At 45.9% G+C, this 23,532-nt stretch overlaps 1 long non-coding RNA gene across 1 annotated transcript in view; it reads left to right on the plus strand.

Moving 5' to 3' along the window:
• Positions 1–399: 399 nt before the first annotated feature.
• LOC129397110 (uncharacterized) overlaps positions 400–23,532 on the plus strand; it is an 88,495-nt gene continuing 65,362 nt past the window's right edge. Inside the window, exons 1-2 of the long non-coding RNA XR_008624276.2 lie at positions 400–9,665; positions 18,917–19,054. This is a non-coding gene — a long non-coding RNA (uncharacterized LOC129397110). The remainder of the gene's footprint in view (positions 9,666–18,916; positions 19,055–23,532) is intronic.

Here is a 23,532-nt window from a genome sequence, read left to right on the forward strand (position 1 = left end):
AACACCGCATGTTCTCACTTATAAGTGAGAGCTAAACAATGAGAATATATGGTCACATGTTGGGGAACAACACACGCTGAGGCCTGTCAGAAGGTGCATTGGGGGGAGAGCATCAGGAAGAATAGCTAATGGATGATGGGCTTAATACCTACCTGATGGGTTGATCTGTGCAGCAAACTACCATGGCACATGTTTATCTATGTAACAAATCTGCAAATCCCGCACATGAACCCTGGAACTTAAAATAAAAGTTGATTAAAAAAATAGTAGGTGCATGATTGTGCCTGTGAATAGCCACTGCAGTCCAGCCTGGGTAACACAGTGAGACCTGTTTCTGAACATAAATAAATAAATAAATGGTAGATGTAACAGGTGTGAGAAGGCTGGAAGGTGCTGGAAGATGAGACACAATGCTTGGTTTCTGATCCAAGCATTCAGTGTCTGGTAGGAGAGAGAAATAGAAAGAAATGATCCTGGGGCGGTGGTATCGTAGGGAAGAGACTCCTGGAGACACCATGGAGGGAGAAGCAACCTGCAGGGGAGGATAGTGAGGCACAGATAGACTTGGTGTGGGCCTTGTAGTGAGGTGAGAAGCAGCATCTGAGCTGAAATTGTGGGGGCGATGATGGGGTGCAGGGAGCAGCATGCAGAGTCATGGAGGAAGATCCATTACTGCTGAAGGAGAGTGGGTGTGGGGCAGCATCAGAAGACAAGGCTGGAAGGATAGGCAGAGACAGATCGCAAAAGATCTGGATGCCATGAACTGCGGAAAACATTTTTTTTTTTTAAAGAAAAAGTTGGCCTTGAAGGGAAAAGGCCTTGTTTTGGTACCTCTGCAATAGTTTAAAATGCAAAGGCAAGACTAGGAAGATGAAGAAATGGGAAACTGTGACATGTGGAAGAAACAAAGTGCTACCCTCCGAAGGCGTGGCTGAGCCTAGGAAATGGGAGGGCGGGGCCGGTGGAAGGTGTTTGCACAGATGATGGGGAATGTTTCATGGAAGAGGTGTCTTTCTGATGTCATTGGGTGACCCCAAGGCATAGGCCCAGGCCCACTGGGGAGCCACGGCCAGGCTGATTTGTCTTTGCCACAGGAATGTTTCCACACAGCTATGCATGGATGCCATGGCTGCCTATGAAGGAGTGAGCTCCCTGTTCCTGGAACATGTTGTCCAATGTGTTGGATGTGCTGGCCGGTCAACCACTGAGCTAGTGAAATTTGAGAATTTGAGCTTCCAGTGGGCAATTGGATGAGACAATTTCCTGGGTCCCTTTTAGGCCTGAGGATCTATGATTCATATTTACTAATAGACTGGGTGGAAATCATGTTGGGATCAAAGTGTGAAACACTCGATTCTAACACAATCCACTCAGAGAAATGGAAGCTTTGCAATTTTCATTATTTATGTTTTCTGTGAGGATCTTTCTCAGTGCAAGGCACTTCTCTAAGCCTTTGTCAGAATTTTCAGCCCTTCCACGATTGGTATGATTCCTTCAGAGCTGAACTGTGAACCTGCTATGGGCTAAGCTGGGAAAATGTGTCATCCATGTGAATCTAGATTGGATCATGTCCCCAGATGTGCCCCAGAATCAAACTTGCTCCAAGTTGGGGTCATTTGACCCAGGACTACTCTAAACCACTGCAGATTCAATATTTTCAGAGTTAGGAGGGAGCTCAGCCAGCCACGGGGAGAGAACAGAGCCATGCACAAAGGCCACAATATTGGGCAGGAACTGTGTTCTTGCCTTCACTGGCTGTATTCTCAAATATGCATTCTTCTTCTCTTTCACTTCTCCTATCCACCTGTGGGGCTGATTAATAATCATCATAGCCAATATATTGAACATTTGTAGTATTTTAGACAATGTGACACATATTTAATCTCCTCAACAACACTAGAAGTAGAAGTTTTTTTTTTTTTTTTTTGAGACAGAGTTTCATTTTTGTTGCCCAGGCTAGAGTGCAATGGTACGATCTTGGCTCACCACAACCTCTGCCTCCTGGGTTCAAGCAATTCTCCTGCCTCAGCCTCCCGAATAGCTGGGATTACAGGCATGCACCACCACGCCCGGCTAATTTTGTGTTTTTAGTAGAGATGGGGTTTCTCCATGTTGGTCAGGCTGGTCTTGAACTTCCGACCTCAGGTGATCCGCCCACCTCAGCCTCCCAAAGTGCTGGGATTACAGGCATGAGCCACCATGCCCGGCCAGAAGTAGAAGTTTTTATCTCCACTTAACACAGGAAGAAACTGAAGGCCAGAGTGATTAGAACTTGCCCAAGTTTGCAGAGCTGGATGGAGCCGCCAACTCCTGATCCTGAAGTATTCAAGAGTCCCGTGTATGACCTCATCTGATCTCTTTTAAAGGTTCAATCAGTGATCTTTTTTCTCATAAAAGGGAATAGAGGGTCCCCATTTTCTTCTCCACTACCAACATGCATAGAAATGTTATGAGGCTGTGTCTATGAAAAACATTCCATCATAAATGTGAAGCACAAAGGAATATAAATCATTCTATTATAAAGATACATGCACATGTATGTTCATTGCAGCACTATTTTCACACACTGACCATGTCCATGAAACCACCACCAAGATCAAGACTCAGAACACAACCGGCTCCCCGGATGCCCTGCCATACCCATGGCTTCCATCACCATAGCTCAGCTTTGCTGTCCTTGATCTCCTCATATGGGTCATGCATAGTGTCCTCTTTTGTATCTGGCTGCTTTTGCTCAGCATTTGTAAAAGCCATCCAGTGGCGTTCTGGTCAATTGGTTCTCAGAAGACAAAAAACAAAACCAACCAAAAAATCAAAAAACAAAACAAGACCTCAGTTTTAACATTTACCAATGTCAACACCTCCACCATGGCTGATGTCAAGCTACCAATGATTTAAATTCCAGACTATTTCGTGATCAAGTCTTGTGAGCTGATATGGGCCAGCCCCATCATCTGCAGGACTCATTCACCTGGTGACGTGTGGTTGCATATCATGCATTTTCAGTGTCCCAGGTGTACAGATATGTGGGCTCTTTTTTATTGTGGCCTTTGGGCAAGTCACTGGTTTTGGAAGCAGCCTCTTTGGGGGAGTTTCATTTCTGTAGCTCTGTGATGCTAAGTTGCAGAGGTGTGAACACTGGCGCTAGAAACCTGCGGTCCTGTTCTTGTCTCTATCAGTAACCCTCTTGACTCCCATACTCAACCTTATCCATACAGATGGGAAGCCGCATTCCTCCTCACAGGCTTGTGAGGTCACTTACCACTCATTAGGTGCTTAATAAAGGGTTCCTCCCTCCCTTTCTCTCTCTTTTTCATCTCAGAGAAGGTGACTGTACCTTGGGTGAAGTTGTATGGAGATGTAGGAATCCATGTCCCTCCACTGATCTTTGGAGTGTGTTGCTTTGACACCCAGAGCCTCTGCAGGATCCTCTGAAGGGCAGGAAAGGAAGGAGGGAGGAAGGAGAGAAGGATGAAAGGAGGAGTGGAAGGTGGGGAAGGAGAGAAGGAAGGAAGGGAAGGAAGGAAGGAAGGAAGGAAGGATGGTGGGCCTATCAGTTCTGTCCCTGTGAGCCTGGAAGAAGAGTTCCGTTGACAGATGGACCGTTTGAATTGGCTGCCTGTGATGGACCCAGAAGACCTCTCACACATGGAAATGATGTTCTTTTTGCACCAGAGTCTCCTTGTTCCTGAATACAGTCAGTCATGTGTCACTTCGCAACGGGGATACGCTCTGAGAAATGCATCATTTGGTGATTTCATCGTTGTGTGAACATCACAGGGTGTACTTACACAAGCTTAGATGGCATAGCCTACTACACACCTAGGTTGTATGGTGTAGCCAATTGTTCCTAGGCTACAAACCTGTACAGCATGTTACTCTACTGAATACTGCAGGCAATTGTAACACAATGGCAAGAATTTGTATATCTAAACCTTAAAAAGACACAGGAAAAACACAGTATGAAAGATTAAAAATGGCACACCTGTATAGGGCACTTCCCATGAATGGAGCTTGCAGGACTGGAAGTTTCTCTGGGTGAGTCGGTGAGTGAGTGGTGAGAGAATGTGAAGGTTTAGGACATTGCTGTACACTGCTGTAGGCTTTAGAAACACTGTACGCTCAGGCTACACTAAAATTATTTCAACATTTTTTCTTTAATAATAAATTAACATTAGCTTACTGTAACATTTTTACTTTATAGATCTTTTCATTTTTAAATTTGTTTTGCTCTTTTCTAATAACAGCTTAAAACACTAACACGTTGTACAGCTATACAAAAATATTTTCTTTCTGTATATTCTTATTCAATAAGCATTTTTTCTGTTGTAATTTTTTTTTAACATTTTACACTTTTTTATTCAGAACTAAGACACAAACACACACATTAGCGTGAGCCTCTGCAGGGTCAGGATCGTCACTATCACTGCCTTCTTGTCCACATCTTGTGCTGCTGGAGGGACATCGGGGCAATATGATGCATGGAGCTGTCATCTCCTAGGATAACAGCGCCTTCTTCTGGATACCTCCTGAGGGACCTGCCTAACTATTTTTTCATAAGTAGGAATACACTCTAAAATAACCATTAAAAATACAGCAGTAAATACATAAGCCAGCAATCTAATCATTTATTATTATTATCAAGTATTATGTATTGTATGAAATTGTGCTAGACTTGTACAGGCCTGGCAGTACAGGAGTTGTGTTGACGTCAGCACTGCCACAAACACGTGGGTAATGTGTTGTGCTATGATGTTATGTGCTATGGCTGGAAGAAGTCCCGGTGAGCCTGGAAGAATTATTCTGTTGACGGATGGACCACTTGAATTGGCTGCCTGTGATGGACCCAGAAGACGCACTCACATATGGAAATGATGTTCTTTTTGCACCAGAGCCTCCTTGTTCCTGAATACAGTCATGTGTCACTGTATTTGCAACATGTGGAAGAAACAAAGGTGCTACCCTCCAAAGGCATGGCTGAGCTTAGGAAATGGAAGGGTGGGGCAGGTGGAAGCTGTTTGAACCTTCTCCCAAACCCATTTACTTAACAACGGTGATTTCGTCATTGTGTGAACATCATAGGGTGTACTACACAAGCTTAGATGGCATAGCACTGTCACTTGGTGATAGGAATTATTCGGCTCCTTTATAATCTGAGGGAGCCACTGTGGTGTATGTAATCTGTCATTGACCAAAATGTTCTGACCATAGATCCTCACAACCCAGGCGTCCTCTGGAGAGATGTCCCATCTCTGGGGGATTGTGAAATGAAACCGGAGAAAGGCAGTCAAGAGACCAAGAATGATAGTCTGTGAAGACATTTTTCAGGGTGAAGGGGAAGTAAAGACTTGGCTGCAGAGGGGAACCCGGGGCCTTCGCAGCCAGGAGCCTGAGGCCTCAGCAAGGCAGAGAGTGCCCACTGACCTTGTGTCGCCACCAGCTGGGGTCGTGCATCCACCAGCAGGAGCTTCTCCTGGAAGGCGGGTGGGGAACATCTTCCACGGAGTTGGGCCAAGGGCACTTTCTCTCTGCCACAGGCTGGAGAGTCATCTCCTGCTCTCTCAACTGTAAAAACATGCTGATGTGGCCAAGGGAAACAAAATGCCCCTCCCTGCCTGCGAGTTCAGTCCATGTCCCTTTAACAGCTGGCTGAGATGGAGAACAGCATCTACTTCCAAATCAATGACTGTTTTTTTTGGATCCCCCTTCAGCACCCCAATCCCAGGACTTGGGGCTTCCCGGTGAAAGCTGCTGATTTCTGTGACCTCTTGGATGGATGCCTTGTGTCCCAAGGGCAAAGACCACGCTCAGATCCCTGGCTGGGGCCTCACTTCTTGGCCGCCTGTCTGCCGCTGATGCTGCTGCCGCCTCCCCAGGGCTTTTTGGAGGATAATCTAGAAAGAGGCAGCCTGGTATGCATACGGAACGGAAAAAGTAATGATTCTGGAACTGGCTGGATCTAATTTAAAATCCTGGCTCTGCAACATGTTGGCTGGGTGACTGTGGGCAGAGGCTGGCTCCCATGCGTCAGGCACCCTGTAACTTCTCCAAGAGCCCTGCAGATTCAGAATATCAACCCCACTTCCCTGGGTTGGGGGAGGCAGAAGAGCTGCCCGGGCTACCCAGGCCAAGGCAAGACCAAGCTGGATTTGAGCCCGTGCTGTTCTGACCACAAAGCCACCCTCTGTTGTCCACGTGACACTCCAGTGCCACAGGCTGGGAGTGCCCCAGGAGCACTGGAGTTCCTGTAGGTCCCATAGCTCTTCCTATGGGTGGAGGTGAGGGGTGCACAGGAAACTCTTCCTGCCTGGAGAAGGTGCATGCACACGTGCATAAGGTATGCATTCTACTCATGGGTGGCACATTTATTTAACTATTCCTTTACAGTCAGACATGGCGATCACTTCCAGTTTACTGTTCATCAGCAAAGCTGTGTAAAATATTCAAAATCCCAAGTCTTTTCTCCATTCCTACTTCCTTATGAGACATACCTGAAAGCCGAGTCACTGTGTCTCTGTGTGAAAAATTCAGGCCTTAAATAAAATACCTGTTGTTAAATTGCCATCAATAAGGGCTTTGGTGGGACTTGTACTCCCCCTGCTCAGAGACTTTTTCCCTGTAGCTGGAGGCTGTTTGTGAGTTAAGGTCAAGGCTATGTTGTTTTGATCTTTGGTTAAGACTAACAAAATACCCAGTGTGTGTATGTGCGTGTGTATGGGGGGGAGGGGAGGGTTGCAAAATCAATTTCTACCACAAAAGGGCACCCTCAGTGCCCTCTCCACTGTTTTCCCAATCTATTCTTTAAATCCCATGGTGCATAGGCAAATGCACAGAGAATGTAAGGAAATGAAAAAAAACAAAACAAAACAAAAAACAAAAAAAAAAACAACCAGAGAGGAAAAAGAAAAAAGAAGAATCTTGCCTGGGATAGTGAGTATATAAGAGGTTTTCTTTTTCTAGTCAAAATGTTTTTACAGTAAAAATGGGAGGGGAGGGAAAGGATATCCTTAGCCAGACTATGAACCCAACTCTCTTAGATGTTAGACACTTGGGAACAGACAGGGCCTGTCAATTAATTTTTAAGGTAAAAAATGTGGAGATCCTTTTGTTCCACCTGGAAACTGAAGTCCAAGCGTGGTCTGTCTGCCCTCTGGCAAGGCAGGCCGCTGACTTTTCTCTCCAGCTGTGCACCTGTGTGCAGGTGCCTCTCAGGTGTCATGCATCGAAGTGAAGTTGCTCTGACCCAGCCTCTGAAGAGGACAGAGGGGCTCTGATGCTGCTCCAGTGAGCACTCTGTCGGCTGAAGCGCGGGTGCTCAGGCTCTGGCTGACCAGGGCAAGCGTGGGGTGAGAAAGAGCAGCCGCATCTGGATGTGCAGGCCAATGATGCCCAGCAAGGCTGCATTCCTCAAACCCCAGGGATAGGGAGCCATGGACTCTACTTGGTGACCTTCAGATTCTGCCCTGCGCTTAACACGGTACAGGGGGAGGGCAGATACCATCTTCATTTTACTTCTGGCCTCCTCAGTCACTGGGAATGGTGATGCCAGGACTTGACTGTAATTGGAGATAGGCCCTTTGAAGAGGTACTTAAGTTAAAATGAAGCTGGTAGGGTGGACCCTGATCCAAACTGATAGGTGCTCTTATAAAAAGAGGAAATTTGGACGAAGAAGAAACACGAGGAGGTCTTGTTCATAGAGGGACAACCTCGTGAAAAGACAGCGAGAGGGCGGCCATCTGCAAGCCAAGGCGAGAGGCCTCGGCAGAAACCAGTCCTACTGACACTTGATCGGGACTTTGAGCCTCTAGAACTGTGAGACATAAATTTCTGTTGTTTAAGCCACCCAATTCATGGCATTTTGTTTTGGCCATCCTAGCAAACTAATACAACCAGCCTCTCTCATCTCACACACAATTTAATAAAACTGGAGTCATTCTGCATTCCAGTTCTGTATCATGCTTTATTCACTTCATCTTTGCATTGTGAGCTCTTTCCTGTGTTCATGGTTCCCTGCTGACCAGGAGGATAAGGTTTGAATGCCACAGCCCAGCACTCATGATCATCCATGGACAGCCCTTCTTCTACCCAGCCATGCTGGTTTGCTCTCTGTTTCCCAGACTCTGTCTGTCTGTCTTTTCTGCTCCTGCCAGCCCCTGGCATCCATTAAAAGTGATTTTCCCTGCTGTCATTCAAGGCATGGCTCATACTGAAACCTGTCTTGCCATGTATCCCGCGTCATGGCAGGGCATTTATAAATCAACCTGTGTCTCCAGCATTTACCATGCTCCCTTGTAACACATATTATGTCTTCACCCAGCCTTAGGAGATGGTGATTATTTTAAAATGAGGATTGAGAATTGTTAGTCTGTTCTGGCATTGCTATAAAGAAATACCTGAGACTGGGTAATTTATAAAGAAAAGAGGTTTAAGTTGCTCATAGTTCTGCAGGCTGTACAGGAAGCATGATGCTGGCATCTGCTCCACTTCTGGAAAGGCCTCAGGAAACTTAAAATCATGGTGGAAGGCGAAGGGGGAGCAGGGATCTTACATGGTAGGAGCAGGAGCAAGAGAGAGTGAGGGGGGCAGTGCTACACACTTTTAAAAAACCAGATCCCCCAGTAACTCACTATCGCAAGAATAGCACCAAGAGGATGGTGCTAAACTTCACGAAGGACCACCCCCATGATTCAAACACCTCCCACCAGGCCCGACCTCCAAAATTGGGGATTACAATTCAACATGAGATTTGGGTGGGGACACAAATCCAAATCATATCGAGAATTACAGGCAGAATTAAATTATTCCTTGGTCCCTGTCTCTGACTTCCATTAATATTAGAGAAAGGGTAATACATCTTCATTAAGTTGGGTTTATCTCAGGAATGCAAGCTTGGTTAAGCATTAGAAACCCAATCAATGTAATTTACTCTATTAACGGAATGAAGGATTAAAATAATAAAATCTTTTCAAGGAATGCAAAAAAGCATTTATCAAAATTCAATATCCATTCATGATAAAAACTCTCAGCAAACTAGGAACAGTAGGAAACTTCCTTAAAATAATAAAGGCATTTACAAAATTCCTGCAGGTTGTATCATGCTTAATGGTGAAAGCCTGAACTATCTCCTAAACCCATTTACTCCTCCTCAGGGAAGACTTCCCTGACCCCATGTTTAAGTCAAACACTCATTATACATTCCCTTAGGACCAGCCTCTCATCCAAAGAAGTGATCATAATTGCAATTTAAAATGTATTTGTGGTTGGGTGCGGTGGCTCATGCCTGTAATCCCAGCACTTTGGGAGGCCGAGGCAGGTGGATTTCTTGAGGTCAGGAGTTCAAGACCAGCCTGGACAACATGGTGAAACCCCATCTCTACTAAAAATACAAAAATCAGTTGGGTATAGTGGTGCGTGCCTGTAATCTCAGCTACCTGGGAGGCCAAGGTGGAAGGATCACTTGAGTCTGGGAGGTGGAGGCTGCAGTTAGCCAAGATCGTCCCACTGCCCTCCAGCCTGGGTGACAGAGTGAGACTTCGTCTAAAAAAAAAAAAAATTATTTCTGCCACTATTTGCTTAATGTTTGTTTTCTGGTGTAGGCATTCAGCTCTGTGAATAAAAGCATTCTGCTGATTTCTGCTGCCCTGTATCCAGATGGAAGGAATGGGTGAGTGAATGACAGGCACCTGTTCTGTTTACAGTCAGTAAAGTAAACACAACACTACACATATGAACTCCACCGGAAAGATGAACACTTATGGTATATTTGGTGCCACTGTCCCAGGGAGAGTAGAAGTACAGGGTTTTGTTCTTCTGACTTGAGAAATTTTTGTGCTAGAAGGGCCACTGAGGGTCACCCAGGCCTATCACTGCCCACCCCAAATTTATAGGTGAGGTCACTAGGGCCTGAGATCTGAAGCATGCGTGACATCCCGAATGAACTACAAATCCTAGGTCAGAGTTAACAGTAGTGGTAACTGCACAGGATGAGTTGGTGCAGGGTGACAAGCTCATGCGTGGTAGCTGTTTTGAATCAATACCCCGTAACTAACCTCTGCTGTTTGAAACACCTGGCAGAGTGCTGCAACTCACCCTTGGGCAAAGCCCCACTCTCTGAGGCTGTGGTGGGGTTCAGGGAATACTACCCCAAAATATGGCAGATTGGCATTGGAGAAAACGGCAGAAGCAGGAAGGCCTCTCTCACCTTCTCCTTGCCCTTCTTTTTCTGAAGCCGGCCATGAAACCAAGCTGACTTTCTCCTGGAGCAAGGCATAAGGTCCTTGTGTGAGAGGTGCCCACTCTTTACCTGGAGGGGAGGAACGTCTTTATCTCTGAAGACACAGGGACGCAGAAAAAAAGCTGAACAAACAGGCCTTGCTGAGTTCCCCCTTGTATATAACGAATTAGATCATACTCCCTTTGTCCAATCACACTTCTCCACTACTATCCACTTCTCCATCAAACTTACAATAAAAACACACAGGTGTCCCTATTCCCTATTTCTTTTTCTTTTTCTTTTTTTTTTTTTTAAGATGGAGTCTTGCTCTGTCACCCAGGCTGGAGTGCAATGGCGTGATCTTGGCTCGCTGCAACCTCTGCCTTCTGGGCTCCAGCAATTCTCCCACCACAGCCTCCAAAGTAGCTGGGATTACAGGTGCCCGCCATCATACCCGGCTAATTTTTTAATTTTTGTAGAGACGGTGTTTCACCATGTTGGCCAGGCGGGTCTCAAATTCCTGACCTCAGGTGATCCACCTGCCTCAGTCTCCTACAGTGCTGGGATTACATGCATGAGCCACTGTGCCCAGCCTCTTTGGATCTTTTTTCCTGAGGTGTCTTACGTCACATAAAATTTAAATTAAATAAGTTTGATGTTTCTCTTGTTAATCTGTATTTTGCCATAAGTGCCTCAGCTATGACCCTCGTAATGGGTGAGGAAAAAACATATTTTCTTCCCTGTAGCTGCTTGGCCACCTGCCTTTTGCTTGGATTGGCAGAAATCTGGCTTAATCTAGCTTCTCCAGTCCTCCGTCACCTGGCCAGGAGGTAGTCCTTGGTCTAACCCCTTCTCATGTTTGGAAGCAGACTTTCCCTTTCTTTCTAAGGACTGGTAGGCAGCTCCTCATGGATGGAGTGATAACTCCAGAATGTCTTCGTGTGATGGCTGTTGGAGTGGGAAGTGGGCTGGGAGGCCGTGCTGGCATAGACTTTGTGTAGGATTGAGAAGACAATAACTGCCAGTGTGAAGATCAGGCGGGAGTTGGGAAGACAGCTGAGAGTGGCCAAGGGGAAGCCAGAGCCTCTTCAAGTCATCTCTAGATGGGTGTGAAAGGGAGAGAAGAGGCCAAGAAACCATGAGATTAAAAGGTGGAGGTGGGGGCATAGAGATCCCAGCTGCTCTAGGGGACCCTCCCAGGCAAGTGCTGTGTGTGTATGCGTCTCCACTGTTCCTTCTGCAATGCATTCCATCCGGCTGCTAGATACAGTAAAGGGAATGAAAGGTGGGAAAGGCAAAGGGTGCATTCAATCCACCCTTCAGCTGTGAATTCTCTAGAGGAGAGCTAGTCCTTGCGTTTTTTGATGCAGCTGCCTCTCTCCTGAGACCTGTAAAATGACTTTTTTTTTTTAAAGGTAAAATCATGATTCTTACACAAATGTAAAATGAACACATGTCAAAGATTTTATTTAGTTCATTAATTAATGAGGGAACCAGTAAGATGCTACAACCAGCCCAAAGGAGAATTAAAAATGCCACGCATAGCTAGGACAATAGGAATGCTGACATAGAATTTACAAATAGATGCAAAATTGATGATAGCCACTGGACAGTCTGTCCACATGTCCATGGACAAGGATAGTTGGCATTCCATGGGTCTTTTACAACTTACAAACCGAGGAGAGTATAGGTCCTCCTTTTTGCTGACCTTTCATGGGTCAGCCCTCATCTGGACATCAACACTCCTGAGACATGTGGTCATGGCAATAATTGACTGAAATCAGTAAAGACACAATTTCTCCCTCTGCTGCTCCGTGTTCCTGTCTAGAGAGTTGTTTTCCTCTCCAAGTGAAAGTTGTTAAAGAGCTTAAAGACAATGAAGGGCAGAGAGAGCCAGGATGTGAAGACTTTTCTGCTGTACTGTCTTTCACAGATCCATGTTGCAGCTGGGAGCAAGGGGAAACCTGGACACGCACTTCACCAAAATGAGACAACTGTGGCAGGAGACAGGCTAAGGCGAGTGGGGACAAATCAATGTGCTGGATGCCCTGGTGTACCTGTGAGGAAGAAGCAGGAGCTGGGAAGAGAGAGGAAAAGGAAATAGACAAGTGAATAAATAAATAAGAGTTCAGAAACCCCGTCTCCACTAAAAATACAAGAAATTAGGTGGGCATGGTGCTGGCGCCTGTAGTCCCAGCTGTTCGGGAGGCTGAGGCAGGAGGATGACGTGAACCCAGGGGGCGGAGCTTGCAGTGAGCCAAGATTGTGCCACTGCACTCCAGCCTGGGTGACAGAGCAAGACTCCATCTCAAAAAAAAAAAAAAAAAAAGAGTTCAAAGGAAGTGTGGAAGAGTTGAGAGAAGAACTCTATTTGCACATTCACTCTTCAGTTCATTTCCTTATTCATTTTCTGAACAGTGAATCTGGCTCTGTGCTGGATCCTGGAGCATAAAGACTAAATTAGCTGCACAAAGACCCTGATCACTAACATCCTAGTGGGAAAGACACACTGTGTATTAAGCTGAGTAATCACCACCTTCCCACCATGTCTGTATCCTGATCCCTGGAACATGTGAATATTATCGTATATGGCAAAATGGACTTTGTAGATGTGATTAAGTTCAGGATCTTGAGATGGAGAGATTACTCTGCATTGGCCTAATGTAATCACAGGGGTTTTCATAAGGAGGAGGCAGGTGATCAGCATAGGAGAAGGCAATGTGATTATGGAAGTAAATGTGGGAGTGATGCAGCTACAAACTGAGGAAAGCTGGCAGCTCTGGAAACTGGAAGAGGCAAGGGACAGATTCTCTGCTGGAGCCTTCCAAAGGAGCCAACCCTCTGACACCTTGCTTTCAGCCTTGAAAGACACATTTTGGACTTCTGACCACCAGGACTGTAAAAGAATAGATTTGTGTTGTTTGAAGCCACTGAGTTTGTGGTAGGAGTCATAGGAAACTAACATATATGCTGAACAATTGCATGGTCGCATGATTGCAATGTAGAGTGTTTTGAGGAAGGAAATTAAGGCAGCTGGAGAGCTGATGACAGGTGTCCTGGAGGAGGAGGTTTCCTGTGGAGAGCTGAGGGCTTTGAAGGAGGCCACCCATGGTGGTGGATTGGGGACGTGGCAGTTTTAAAGCATACACCATGTGAAGGAAGGACCCTGCAGAAGTCCCAAATCAATGTTTTCTTGCTTATCCCTGGTGGACGATGGAGGCTGGTGGCAGGGGCATTAATGTGTGGCCATGGTGGTCTGTGTGATACGGTGAAAATGCAAAGGAGATGAACTCCCAAGACTTTTGGGAGACATTTATAGGAAGATGGGTGCTAAATAAATCCAAGGCAGTCTTTTCAGACAGAGGGCTTGATGCCACTAATTAGGCAGCTTGGATGAGTGGCACCATGGAACTGGCTGGTGGTTTTCTTGTGAAAATAGACACAAACTCCCTTCTCTCCATGTCCTTAGAAGATGTGAATTTAGAGGTCTCCACATTGCCTGACAAAGTCTGTTTTAACTGGGTAAAATAAAAAAAAAATTACCATTGCATTGCTCCTGAACCTTGCTTAAAATTCCCTTTAAAGATCTACAAAGGGTTTTGCTCATTTGTACAATCTTAAAGGTCCCAAAATTAGAAGCTTAGCAGCCACATGCCAACTGCACACAGCATTTGAAATCTTTGACACAGACCATTCCAGAAGTCACAATTGGCCAAGCTGTACTTCTTGTGACACTCAGTAGCCTGCACACCCATCTCCTGGCTTGTAAGCATATGCCTTTTTGTCCAGCCAGCTGAGGTACTTAGTTCCTGATTGTTTTCTTGTTTGCTTTTTAATGCTCAGATATTCTCATGTGGTGAATATTTGTGAGCCAAATTACTTGGCAGGAGCGTTTGATGCCATGGCCAAATGGGGAGCCCAGAGTCAGCATCTTTTTAAAGCTAACTCTTACTTGCCAGCTCCTCTTTCTGCCCACATACTCGCCCCGTACCAGGCCCAGTGGCTGTTGCACAGACAAACACCAAGCAGTCCTGCAAACTCCATTTGCTTCCTTCTGGGCTTGATGCTGCCTGGGAGTGGGCTTCTCCCTGGGTGGTATGTAGGAGTTTTCCTTACATTTTCATTTCTTATCAGCTTACCATTTGCAACTGATGCAGGACAGGCAAGACCCCAAACTGGGGCTTAGCCCAGGAGGATTCTTGGCTTTGCCCAGGAGAGAATTCAAGCACAAGTGGTGGTGGTAGACAGCAACTTTTATTGAGGCAGCAGCAGCTGTACTGCTCCCTGTGGAGCAGGGCTACCCCACAGGCAGTGTGCCCAGAGTAGCAGCTCAGGGGCAGTTCAGCAGTCATATTTATACCCACTTTTAATTACATGCAAGTTAAAAGGCAGTTGATGCAGGCATTTCTAGGAAAAAGGTGGTAACTTCCGGGTCATTGGGTTACTGCCATAGAAAGGGGTGGTAACTCTCAGGTGTTGCCACGGCGATGGTAAACTGACATGGCACACTGGTGGGCATGTCTTATGGAAAGCTACTTCTGCCCTCGCCCTCTTTCAGCTAGCTCTCAATTTGGTCCAGTGTCTGAGCCCTGCCTCTGGAGTCGAGTCCCGCCCCCTACCTCACTATCTTGGTTCTATTTGGAGATGCCCTGAAAGGCTGTGTCCAGTCCCACAGTGAGTGAGGAATCTATGCTGAGGTTCCTTTGGAGGTGAATTTTGAATGACGTATAACCCAGTACAGTGGAAAAGTCCAGAACTGATGGATGCAGGCTAATATTAAAGACTCATAGTTTTGGGGGCTGTCTGTCCAAAGGCTCATGCATGGGCAGAAAGAGTTCACCTGACCTGTGCTGTGGGAAGTTTGCTCTAAACATTCTGATAAACATTTAACTTTAGTCCCTTTCAGTACCAGTGCCATGCCCTGCAGTGTTCACTAAGCGCCCACAGGCATCTGCTCTCTGTGACCTGCTCACATGATGAGCTAACGTCGAGCATTCACAGCCAGGCCTCCTCCTTCTTTGTCAGCCTGAGTGTGTTGCTGACCATTCATGGGTCAGCCCCGACCTGGACATCAACACTCCTGAGAAATGTGGCAACTGCAATAATTGACTGAAATCAGTCTCTCCCTGTTTGCTGGTCCACGTTCTTGTCTAGAGAGTTGTTTTCTTCTCCAAGAATAAGAAGGTGGAATCGATTTTTCCACCTTTTGTTCCCCTCACCCCAATGATGATGAGGCACCAGGAGGGAATTTTCTGACTTTCTGCAGGCATTTATGTTCTGCTTCACATCATCATATTTATTCCTTTAATGTAGGAGAACCTTAAATGAAGCTTGTTGGAAATAGGCCATCCTCCGTAACCTGGGTTTGTTGGAGCCCATGTATAGAAATGATTTCTTGGCAACTCTAGTTCTCTTGAGCATGTGTGCTATGGTTAAAGAGGCAGAAGGGCACAAGAATTTTAGCACCCTGAGGACTGAAAACCTTCCATAGAACCAGCATACATATTGTTTTATAAATAAGGAGTATTCTTGGGGTATAGTTGTTTGCAAAGAAAGGGAGCTCCTTAAGATTTATGACCCAGCTCACAATAACCAGATGACCTGAATCAAGGGTGTATGTCAGGAAACAGGATCCTGGAGGGGTCAATGACAGTGTCAATCTGTGGCCTCAAAGATCCCGTTCCCAACTCTCCTGCCTTTTGACAGAAGGTCTGTCTGGTTATGGCTTTAGGAAGACAGATGACTTCTATATAGTCACAGGAAGAGTCCGTGTGCCTGGAGCTGTGGGCTGGAAAGGAGGTGAGAGATGCTGGCCTCTCCAAGGCCTCGTCCACGTGCCCCACCTCCAGACAGGAGCAGCCAGGGCTCCGTTAGGCTGCAAACAGTGGAAAACCTGAATAGCAGAGGCTTAAAAAACATGGGGTTTGCTTGTCTCACCTGAAAGAAGTCTGAAAGTTGGAAGTCCAGGGCTGGGTCAGAGGTTCAGAGATGCTGGGGTTGAGGCCTAGATGGCTTTTTGGCCTTTTCCCCAGGAAAAAACAGAATCAATCAGAAGGTGGCTGATGTAGGTCAGGTGGGCTGGGGCTGGAGGGGATGGTAGGCTGTGAGTCTGGCGCTCCCTCTTGCTGATGTGGGGATGGGTACCAGAAGGGCTTCTCTCCTCCACCTTGCTCTGTTGTTCTGTTGCCCAGGCACCCATTGCCAAGAAGCCAGACTGGAATTCCCAATGGGATGGTGGGACTCATCCACCCTGTACTCCTGTGAGCTCCTCAGTCACTCTGGTCAAAAACTCTAATATTGTTCCTTTTAACACAGTCATCACCCAGTGCCCTGTTAAACACCCAAATGCGCCTGGGGCAACCCTTGACCTTATGGAGCCCACTTTCTTTGCAAACAACACAGATGTTGAGATGAAGCAGGAAGGAGTGGTTACATAGGAGGATCCAGAATCCCCAACCCCGAGGAGTTCGATATGGGAAAAATGCCTCTGAGTAGGGCGGAGGGATGCTCAGAGGGCTGCAGGGTCCTGGGAAGTGTCTGTGTCTCAAAGTGTGCCCCATATTCATACCCCGTCTTTCCCCACTGCTTTTATTTGCTTTGCTTTTGAATCCGTGATTCACCTTCTTTGGTCTCACCTCTTCCTCGGGCCCTTTGGTTAAGGGCAGGCTGAGTTACTGCATATGGCTGTGCCCCAGCCCTCTGCTTTACCCAGCGATTAACGAGAAGCCCACACCAATTCAACAAGGCTTGCATTTTAGGAGCAGACAAAAATCTTAGACCCAGAAGCCAGGTGTGCAGAAAATGCATGTTGGCTTCCCTTTAGCATTATCTAATTTCCCAGGCTCAATTCTGTCTGGGTAAAGGAACATTATTCTTGGTTAGCTGAAGTCCCCTGCTTTTTCTGCAGATGTGTCTGATGCTGGGGGCTGGCATTGCTCCCCTTGGGGGCTGGGAGATGCTCTCCTTTCTGGTCTTTGGTTGTCAGAGCCTGCTGTTCACTGCTGTTGTCTCTTGTTCTCACTCCACCCCAGCTCTGCTTCAATCCTACTCTCTCCAGGCCACAGCCACCCACTTGGACCTCCCATGAAGCTCTTGGGAGCTCTCACCCATCCTGGAGGGAGCCCATGTGAATTTGGGCCTGGCTTGTTGATTCTGAATCACCAAATAGGCATTTGCGCAGCCTGCCTCTCCAAGGGAACGTCAGGGTTTTGCTGCCACTCTGGACTTTGTCTGAGGCTATCTTTCTGCACAAACTGCACAAAGTGGGGATGGAGCCCACTTCATGGGCACAGGCCCTTCCCAGGACACTGCAGCCTCTCCATACCCCTCCCCCATACTCAGGAGGCCTCTGTGCTGCTGAGGCCAAAGATTTGCTTTGAAAGGCCAAATATTCTTCCTGAGCCCTGGTCTTAACCCGGGGCTGAAGCTTTGCTCTCAAAGGTAAAGGCGAAGACCTCCATTTTCCTCTGCTCTCTGCAAATTGCCTTTGGCTGAAGCAGGGAACAGGAAATGAATGACCAAGTTATGTGGCCTGGGAGAGGGAGAAGAGCCCAGTCAACAGCTCAAGAAATCCCTCCATGTCTACTTAAGGGGAAGAAGAGAGAAAGGAGGATAAAGAGAGATTTTTTTTTCCTTTTAATATAATGCAGATTAAATTTTAGGTTGTTTTTTTTTTTTTTCTACATTTAGGTCCCTTACGTGGCAGAAAATTCCAAAATATATTAGTAAAAATGAACCCACCTTACATACTCTTGGGGTTTCATTGAAATGTTGAGAAGTTAAGAAACTTTGTTAGATTATTTTACTTAATTTTTAAAAAATAGCCTATCAAGGAGTTTTCAAAACTTTTTAGGTGTATAAACACCCTATTTCGGAAACCACCGTATTTTACACTTTCACTTCCCACCTACACCAGCTCAGTGACAAGAAAGTGTCTGAAACAAGGTGCAAAATCAAGGTTCTCAGAAACACGCTTGGGACCTCTTGTTCCGCAGCTTGGCTGCTCTTTCCGCCCGGAGTGTCCTTAGCCTGTGCCCCTTTCGAACTCCAGCCCTTTGTCTGCGGAGTAGCTCTAGCGCAGTCTCCCAGCGTTACCTGGCAGCCTCCTCCTTCCTGGAGCAGGAGAAGCAGCTCTGTCTCCTGTGTTCCATCATCGATTATGGCTGCTCTCACACTGGGTTAGGAAGATTTGGTCACCTGAGTGCCTCCCTCCTCTGTGCTGTTGGACTCTATGGTTTACATACTCCTAGATGCTGTTTTTTACATACTCCTAAATTTTCAACCTGAGAAATCTGAAACCATCCCCTAACCTTACCTGGTTACCTGTTGAAAAATGTGTTATCCCAGAGGTAGATTCTTTGGGTCCTAGGCATCTGGACTTGCAAGAGTCTCATGTCAGTTTCATGTGCTTACAAAGGTAATAACAGAGAGGGACATAGTTGTGAGTTTTTCCCAACAGCCAGTGAGTGCTTCGTTCCCTGTATCATGTTTTATTTATTTATCTATCCCCAGGGCTAGTGCAGTTTGGACATAGGGTGCTATGGGTTGAATTACATACTTGCCAAATCCATATGTTGAAATCTTAACCCCTAGTACCTCAGAATGTGACATTATTTGGAGAGAGGGTATTTATAGAGGTAATCAGGGGAAAAGGAGGTCTTTAGGGTGGGTCCTAATTCAATATGACCGATGTCCTTATACAGAGGGAAAATCTGGACACAGAGCTGTATACATCCAGGGAGAACGTCATCTGGAGATGAAAGCAGAGATCAGAGTGATGCAGCGCTCCAAGACATGGAATGCTGAAGATGGTGAGCAACCCACCAGAAGCCAGGAGAGAGGTATAAACGGTTTCTCCCTCACAGCCCTTAGAAGCCACCAACCCTGCTGATGCCTTGATCTCTGATCCTCAAGGATGTGAAGTAGCTGTGTGAGAAGCTGTCTGAGGGCTCTTCAAAAAGTTCATAGGAAATGCATATTATGAAAAAACTATGCTGGATTTCAAATTTTTTGCACCAAAATTGATTTGTACTACCTTTTTATAACATGTTCATGTGCAATCTAGTTTGAGGCACTGAGAAGGATAATACATCAGTTTGAAAAGAGCCTCTATCAGAGCAATGTGAATTTCTGCTAAAATTGAAGTAAGAACAAACATCAAATTTATAGTGAAGCTTGAGGGAAAGTATGGTGAACTCATTGATGCTTTGTGAAAAGCTTATGGGGACAATACCCCCTTCCCCCAAATCAGCAGTTTACAAATAGATAACTTCTTTTAAGAAGGGAGAAGTTGAGGCTGGGCACAGTGGCTAACGCCTGTAATCCCAACACTTTGGGAGGCTGGGGCAGGTGAATCACTTGAGGTCGGGAATTCAAGACCAGCCTGGTTAACATGTGAAACCCCATCTCTACTAAAAATACAAAAAAAAAAAATAGCCAGGTGTGGTGACAGGCACCTGTAATCCCAGCTACTCGGGAGGCTGAGGCAGGAGAATCACTTGAACCCAGGAGGCAGAGGTTGCAGTGAGCCGTGATTGTGCCACTGCACTGCAGCCTGGGTGACAGAGCAAGACTCTGTCTCAAAAAAAAAAAAAAAAAAGGGGAGAAGTTGATGTTGAAGATGAAGCCTGTGGTGGCAGACCATTCGTGTCAATTTGCAAGGAAAAAATTAACCATGCCCTAATTGAAGAGACCTGATGATTAACAGACATTTCAGTTGGTTCAGTTTATGCAATTCTGACTGAAAAATTAAAGTTAAGTAAGTTTTCCACTCAATGGGTGTCAAAACCATTGCACCCAGATCAGCTGCAGACAAGAACAGATCTTTCAGTGAAAATTAAACAAGTAGGATGAAGATCCTGAAGGATTTCTTCAAATAATTGTAATAGGAGACGAAACATAGCTTTACCAGTACAATCCTGAAGACAAAGCACAATCAAAGCAATGGATACCAAGAGGTGGACATTTTCCAGTCAGAGCAGTAGCAGACCAGTCAGGAGCACAGGTCACAGCAAGAGTTTTTTGGGATACTCCAGGCATTTTGCTGTTGACTGTCTGTAGAGCCAAAGAATGATAACATCTGTTTATTATGAGAGTGTTTTGAGAAAGTTAGCCAAAGCTTTAGCAGAAAAATGCCACTGAAAAATTCAGCAGAGAATCCTTCTCCACCCTGACAATGCTTCTGCTCATTCCTCTCATTAAATATGGGCAATTTTGTGAATTTCAATAGAAAATCATTGGGTTTCCAACTTGCAGTTATGATTTTGCTTCTTCTGACTTCTTTTTGTTTCCTAATTAAAACAAAATAATTAAAAGGCACCCATTTTCTTCAGTTAATAATGTAAAAAGACTGTATTGATAGGGTTAAATTCTCAGGACCCTCAATATTTTAAGAATGGACTAAATGGGTGGTATCATCACTTACAAAATTGTTTTGAACTTGATGGAGCTTATATTGAGTAATACAGTTTATAAAGTTGATATTTTTCATTTTTATCTTTTGATTCCATTTTCCATGAACTTCCTAAAGTCCTCTTGTATTTCTAGGAGGGTCTTGGATTAAAAAAAACAGGAGGAAGGAACAAATGAGAAATTATTCTCATAGTTTATGGCATGTCTTAACATCAAGTTACTTTTAAGTCTTTTATTCTTTTAGGAAGATACTTTCTCTTTCAGGGAAAATTAAGAAACATCAGGGCCTGAGTTATGTTGGAAAATCTCTCCCCTACTCTGACTGTCTGGCTTTATTCTGAGCCCCCAAGCTATAACAGTGGCACTTGGGTGGGATGAGAGTGGGGTGCGGCTCACATCTACATGGCTGAAGACCAAGGCAGAATCTCACACCCAAGTCTTGATTCTTTGTGCTGCTTAGCTGTTGTTCACACCACTTTTCCTGCTTGTGTCCAGATCTGAATGAAACTGATGGCTGTTGGAGAGGCCTTTGTCATCTGACTCTATCTGTTCCTCTGTCAAGTAATACCATCAATGATGCTATTCATAGAAACATTTCATGTTTGAGAGGTGTTAGGAGTTGAATTGTCTTCTCCTAGAAGCTGTTGAATTCCTAACCCTTTATATCTGTGAATGTGACTTTATTTGGATATAGGTAGGGTCTTTGCAGATGATCAAATTAAGATGAGGTCAGTAGGGTGGGCCTTAATCCGTATTACTACTGGTCATTCTAAAAAGGGAGAATGTGGATACAGACAGATGCATTCAGGAGAATTCTGTGTGAAAATGAAGGTGGAGATCAGTGCGATGCATCTCCACACCAAGGAACACTAAAGGTCACCAGCAAACCACCAGAAGTGAGATGCGAGGCATTGAATAGGTTTTCCTCACAGCTTCGGAAGGAACCAACCCTGTTGACACTTTGTTCCTGGACTTCCAGCCTGCAGGTGGTTGTGTAAGCATTTCTGTGGTCGAAGCCACCTGGTTTGCAGTACTTTGTTAGGGCAGCCCTAGCAGACTAACACAAGAGGTCATTGAAAGTGTCATATCCAGAACAGTGTGCCTTTTGGGGGAGGAAAGTCCAGTTGGCCCTTTCACATACACGAACATCTCACATTTAAAGACACAATTCCAGGCTGTCTGTGGACACTCATAAGTACCCGTGAAAGCCGCCTCAGCCATAAACTTCTTGGAGTCACATTGTGAAGTATTTATTTTTAATTACAGATTTTCTTTGATGATCCTCTTCTCTTCTCTTTTTGTTTCCTTGGCTTGTCACTCATTCGTTGTGGTAAATAGACTGCCTGCTGTTTACGATGAGAAGCAGCCTGTGCTTTGGTCTGGGCTCCTGACGCCCGGTTGCCAGCAGTCCTTGATGTCTCTGGGTTGGAAGCCGTGATGCCTGCTCATGGGCTCGCTGTCTCCTCAGGCATGAAAGTGGAGGCGTCCTTCTGGCTCTATTTTCAACTTACCTTGGTGAGGCCACAAGACCCTATTGACACATGAAGGGGAAGCACAGAGGGAAAGGGGGTTTTACTTTTCCTCTTCAACAGGGCTAGCCCTCGGGGACTGAGCGGAGAGAGTTGTGAATGCTGGGTTTTGAAACTGGCCACAAACGATTGTCTCCTGGAATCAGAGAAGGAACAACTGACTGCACCTAAAAGAAACAGAGTGTTTACCAGTCTTGCTGGATGGCTTTAAAAACCCAAATACATACGCATTCTCATTAGCCCATAGCACTCAGCCATCTTCACCCCCATTAGAGGAAGCCAGTCTGCTGCCTGCCCTCCTCAAGTCACTGCTGAGCTCACAGCATGTGTCGGGGTTCTGGAACCTCACAGATGTATTGCCGCAGACACCCTGTAGACGAGAGGTGTAGGTGAGGGGCAGAGGCAAGGGAGCGGTCACTCCTAGACGTGAAGCATCTCTTCCATAGACGTCATGGGATATATCTTCCCAGCCAGCCCCTCCCCAGCCCTTCAGGGAAGGTGAACACAATTCCACACTAGAGTGGCTTTTAAAGAAAAATAACATGTATGGTCTCTTCCCAGAATTCTATGAAATGAATGAGTTTGCATTACTTTTTCTAGCTTATGACCTGAGTCTTTTATTTTTTCAGATACATTTAGTTGTGTCTTTCAAAATCTATTTTTGCAGAACCTACCCTTTGTTAGCATTGGGCTGGAACCCCGGAAGGATAATTATGTGTGGGACTTGGTAGCTGCCCTCAGGTGTACAATCCCATGAAGGAGAGATGCCGTATGCAGAATGATGAAATGCAGCATGAGGCTAAGTGTCCAGCATGGGTTATGGAGGGTAGATGAGAGAGAGGTTGGTGCCCAGAAGACAGCCGTCCTGCCTCGGGCCTGTGTGTCTGCAGAGGCCCACAGGAGTGGGGCAGTCCTGTTCAGGGAGGGCTGAGGGGTTCTCCGAATCTTATCAGGTAGGACAGGGAGAATTTAGAAAGGATTGGGCATTCAGTTTGTGGGTGTGTTATAAGCAAAGTCTGGAGCAGCTGTGAGTTGGATTTCACTGAGCTTCATGGAGCAGATGTCTCTTGCTGGGGAATGACGGGATGTAAGACTAGAGACAGACACAGACAGAGGCGATGTCTGCCTTGAGGCAGACAAACAGATTTCAACTTGGTCTTCTGGGCCTAGGCAGTGAGAAGCCTGGAAGGTGTCTGAGCTTGGAGATGACCTCATAGAGCCAACTTTTAGGAAGATTGGTTGGGTGGCAGAGTACACTGTATGAAGGCACAGGAGAGAGAAAGGACAAATGCACAAAGGAAAGATCCAGAATTCCAGGGCAGGCTGGACATGTGAGCCTGAAGGAAGGGGAGGGGTGAAGGGAGACCTGACCATGGCTT

This window comes from Pan paniscus, chromosome 12 (genome assembly GCF_029289425.2).
Source record: "Pan paniscus chromosome 12, NHGRI_mPanPan1-v2.0_pri, whole genome shotgun sequence".
Classification (NCBI taxonomy): Eukaryota; Metazoa; Chordata; class Mammalia; order Primates; family Hominidae; genus Pan; species Pan paniscus.